Source organism: Mytilus galloprovincialis, chromosome 10 (genome assembly GCF_965363235.1).
Source record: "Mytilus galloprovincialis chromosome 10, xbMytGall1.hap1.1, whole genome shotgun sequence".
In the NCBI taxonomy this organism is placed as follows: domain Eukaryota; kingdom Metazoa; phylum Mollusca; class Bivalvia; order Mytilida; family Mytilidae; genus Mytilus; species Mytilus galloprovincialis.
In genome coordinates, this window is record NC_134847.1 from 4480413 (window position 1) to 4485707 (window position 5295).

Here is a 5295-nt window from a genome sequence, read left to right on the forward strand (position 1 = left end):
GATATAGTGTTTACTAATTTATCCTAGTCAACTATTTGTTTTCCTCATCAGTTTATCGTTGTTTCGTTTCATAGCTAATGAATTCATAAGACACAAAAGGGGACGAAAGATACCAAAGGGACAGTCAAACTCATAAATCTAAAACAAACTGACAACGCCATGGCTAAAAATGAAAAAGACAAACAGAAAAACAATAGTACACATGACACAACATAGAAAACTAAAGAATAAACAACACGAACCCCACCAAAAACTAGGGGTGATCTCAGGTGCTCCGGAAGGGTAAGCAGATCCTGCTCCACATGCGGCACCCGTCGTGTTGCTTATGTGATAACAAATCCGGTAAATAGTCTAACTCGGTAGGTCACATTCAGGAAAGGGAAGGGGATTGTAGTTACGACGTAAGGAACATATCCGATATCATTTGTGATACGGTTATTCCATAACGGTCAACCAACTCGTGATGGCGTCCGTAAAATTTACGAAGGGATGATTTCAACTTCACCATTTGGAACTCTTGGTTTAATAGCTTTCTTGTGAGCAGCAACCCTCTATCAAGAAAATCATGATAGGAAATGCAAGCACGGGAATATCGTATCAATTGGGAGATATATACCCCGTATGCAGGTGCTGCTGGAATGTTGCTACTTAGAAATGGAAAGTTCACAATTGGAAAGCTGAAATCATCTCTTTTGTCGTAAAGTTTTGTATTCAACCGACCCTCATTGTCAATTTCTAGATGTGAGTCAAGATATGAGGCCGACTTAACTGTATCTGTAGTATCCTTTATCTCTAGCTCGATTGGATAGATGCGTTCCACATAGTCACCAAATTTTGAATTATTTAGTGAAAGAACATCATCTATATAGCGAAATGTAGAGTTAAAGGATAGTGCTAACTTCTTATCTTTCTTCCTAAGAAGTTCCTGCATGAAGTCAGCCTCATAATAATAAAGTAACAAGTCGGCAAGTAGAGGGGCACAGTTTGTTCCCATTGGAATGCCGACAGTCTGTTGAAAAACACGTCCTCCGAACGTAACAAATATGTTGTCAATCAAGAAATCAAGCATCTTGATAATATCAGTTTCAGAGAATTTTTTGTTCGAATCAGAGTGATCCTTTACAAAGTATGATTTATCCCTCCCTAAGACAAGATACTTGTATCTACGTTGGCCATTCTTTTTTACGAAGCAAAGCAATACCAACTCTTTCAATTTGTCTTTTAGTTTGGAATGTGGAATACTAGTGTACAGAGTAGAACAGTCAAATGTTTTAATACTGTTACAAGATGAAAGAGAGTTAGATTGTATGTACTCTAAAAGATCTTTGGAATTTTTAAGTATCCACATCTGATTCACGCCCCCTCTAGAATAGGCAGTTTCACAATAACTTTGAAGCCCGTCTTTGATTGCTGATAAAATAGATGTTAATAATTTAGAAAGAGGTTTCGTGGAGCACTTGGAAGACCCAGCAATATACCGTTGTTTGTAAGGACACTTATGTAGTTTAGGTATCCAATACAGTGATGGAAGATCCAGTTCTTCATCTTTGGTTGAAATTCCAAAGGAACACAGAACAGACCTATGATTATCCAGGATTTCCTCTTTGGTAAGTGTCGTGAGTGTATATGTTGAGTTTCCAAGTGAATTGTCAATACCTAATTCGTTTATCAAGCAGATAATGTAATGAGTTTTACATACAAAAACGATGTTGTTTGGGGCTTTATCTGCGGGGACAACAACATATTTGTCATGGAGGTAGGATAGGTGTTTTGCAACATTTGGGTCTTTAAAGATTGACGTAGCATGGGCATTGATAGACCCATTCAGTTTCTTAATTCTGATTTGTATCAACGACCTCACTGCCTTAATCCATTCGGAAAGAGTCTACGTCTTCCTTCTCGCGCTTAGCCCATTGCCTGGCATAATCCTCAACTGAATCCATCAAAATTTAAAAGTTGAATTTCCAATTGATGGATTTAGGCTCACGATATTTCGGACCTTTCGATAACACATTACGTAGAGAAGTGTTATTAACAATGTTGAGGTCACCGGTAATAACGTGGCCAGCGGGATTATATGTGAATTGGGAACTAGCACAAGTGCAATCGGGAGGTTAAGACTTGAAGTCGTCAATATCGAGATCCTGCAAAACGTGTTTGTAATTGAAAATTTTAGTTGCAATAGGTTTGGTATAGGTATAAGAAATGATTGGTACAGACTGGTCTTTGAAATAAGGAGGTATTTTCGATTGAACTAATTTATGATGAAGGATATTGCCTAAGTTGACGCCATCGATACCTTTGTTGGCAAAGGAAAGATTAAGGAAAGATCTTTTCTCTTTTTCATCTTTGCCAATGGGGACTGGCTTGAAAAGTCTGTGACTTGCAATATCCGAAATTATAGCTGTAATTTTGTATAGGTTTGAATGAGGGTTTGTAACAGTGGATTCCAAACATAAATTGAACAGAGAATGAAGTTTTGAAAGGGGTAATGAATAAAGTTTCGTGCGAATGTGATGAATACTTAACGGCTTTTGTATAAATGGCAGCAAGTCATTAATAGAAACATCATGCAGAGAAGGTGATGTATAATGACGATGACCATGACTGCGTCTACGTCGAGGAGTCGAGTTGAAAATATTCCTCACATTCACCGAGTTACACGAAGGACTAGATAGAATACCTTTACCATCAATTTTGTCATTGCAGCCATACGGTGTTGCAGTTCCCAATAGTCTAATCCAGTAGTCTTCTTTTTGTCTACGGAGAGTCGTTGAAAGATTAGGATTGTTAGAGCTATAGTATATCTTTTCGATAATGCGAACTGTCATAGAAACGATGGAATGATCGGGCTGATTGAAATGCTGGTATAGAATGTCGTTAGCATTGAGGTTAATGTCTGATCTATGACCGCACATACGTTTGTTTAGCCTTCCTTTCGTTTCACCGACGTATACCAATCCGCAAAGGTTGCACTCTAATCCGTAGACGACATTTATCGATTTACAATTCAGATCATCGTAACTTCTGGTAAAATATGACTTCTTGGTCAAATTGCTAGTGAATTCAGCATCTGTAATTAAAATAGCACAAGTTTTGCAGCCTTTGGTCTCACATTTTGAAATGCGACAGTGTTGTACTGTGTCATCAAAAACCAAAATGTCTTTAAGGAGAACTGAACATGGCTGTATATGTGTAATATTGCTATTGTCACTAGGACGATGATCTGAATGAGTCGTGTTTGAGATATTTGTCATGTCTGGTGATGAGGGGACACCTGCCATATCAGACGACACCGTGTCCATGGTGACGTCTGTTTCGGACCTTTTTGTACTGGGCGACGTCCGAGCCAGTTTCCTGTTTGATCTTCGTAAGTTCATGCAATTGTAGTTTTGCTACTGGGCGGATGATGTCCTCGGGGACAAAATGTCCACCAGCAGAGACATCGACCCAGTGGTAATAAAAGAGGGACGAAAGATACCAAAGGGACAGTCAAACTCATAAATCTAAAACAAACTGACAACGCCAGTGTGTTCTATGTGTGTAAATGAACTTCACGAGTTTCCTTTCCTATAGGTTGAAAGAAGCAAATGGGCAGTCAAAGCCACAAGTCGCTAATTCATATCACTCGCGAAAAAAAAAAAAAAAAAAAAAAAAACTCAATACAACAAAAGAGAACAGGAGTCGATTACATTACAAAACAAAAACGTAAAATTGAGCAATTACAACAGAAAATACAACAGGCAAGGTCAAAACTCATTTAATTAATGATAGTAAAATTTAGAAATTGATAAATGAAAATGGAAACACATTATACAAAATAATTATCAAAAAACGTTTATCAAAATATCAGCTTAATTCTGGAAAAAACAACAAATTTATTTTTCTTGATTGGAATTGGGGGAAAATGTATTACTAATGACTAGAGTCAAACACATTTACTGAATCCTATCAAGAATATAAAAAATAACGAATTGCATATAAGAGGTGAATGGAAATTCAACCTCACAAGTCGTAAAAAAACTGACAACGCCATGGCTAAATATTAAAAAGAAAAAGAGACAGCAGTACACAAAATATGGTGAAACATCGTAGACTGAGCAACAAGAACCTCACTAAAAACTGAGGTTGATATCAAGTGATTTGTCAGCTTCAAAGGAAGGGGACGAGATATTAGTTACAACAATTGGAACATATTCGTCGTCATCTGTAAAACACAAATTCCATAACAGTCAATCAACTACTTAGAACTGTTGGAAGAATAGCTTCCTTGTGAGCAGCGATACTCAATCTAGGTAATCACGATAGGTAATATTCGCCATTGAATATCATATGAACTGGAAGATATATACCCCGTATGAATGCTACATAAAAATAGAAAGTTCACAATTGGTAAGCTGTAATCATCTCTTTTGTCGTACAGTTTTGATTTGAACCTACTTTCATTGTAATTTTGTAAGTACTGCTATGAGGCAGACTGAACTGTATCTGTTGTAACCTCAGGTGTAATTGGAAAGATAAGTTCAACATAGTAACCAATTTTTTAAATTATTTAATTAGAGAAAATCATCAATTAAGCGGAAAGTAAAATAAATGGATACTGTTAACTGCTGTTAGTAAATCTAGAATGATAGGTTTTATATCGATGTAAAAATCCCATGATCTATTAGGAAGACAAATTAAAGTAAAAAAACAAAACAAACACCAACACCAACGGAGGAAAAGCAATGTACTAGATCGGAGGCATCGACAGAGTAAGCGTATTTTGCAATACATGCATCACACCTAAATGACGTTGTCTAGAACAGGATTCCTATCTTAATCAACAGCGGTGGCAGTTTTTAGGATTTTCCCTGCAAGTCATATTTTATAAACATAAGATTAATTAGAAAAGTATATATGTTTAATGTGTATTATTTCACCGTGTTTAGAAGTTTATAAAACAAACGTTGAACAAAAGCATTTGCATGTGAAAGTGAGACGGAAGATAACAAAGGAATATTCAAAATCATAAATCGACAATAAACAGACAACGAAATGGCAATAACAAAAAACAGCGATCAAAATACAAACAATCACCAACACACAGTAAAGATTACTAAGTGCTTATTTTCTTTGTTTTTGTCTTTATATCCGAGTTTACCTGACGCGGTGTCATCTTTAATTGAAATACATCTATGGTTTAGTATTGTTCTTTGAAAAATTATTCATATTCAATAGTTATCAAAGGTACCAGGTATATAATTTAGTACGCCAGACGCGCGTTTTGTCTATATAAAACTCATCAGTGACGCT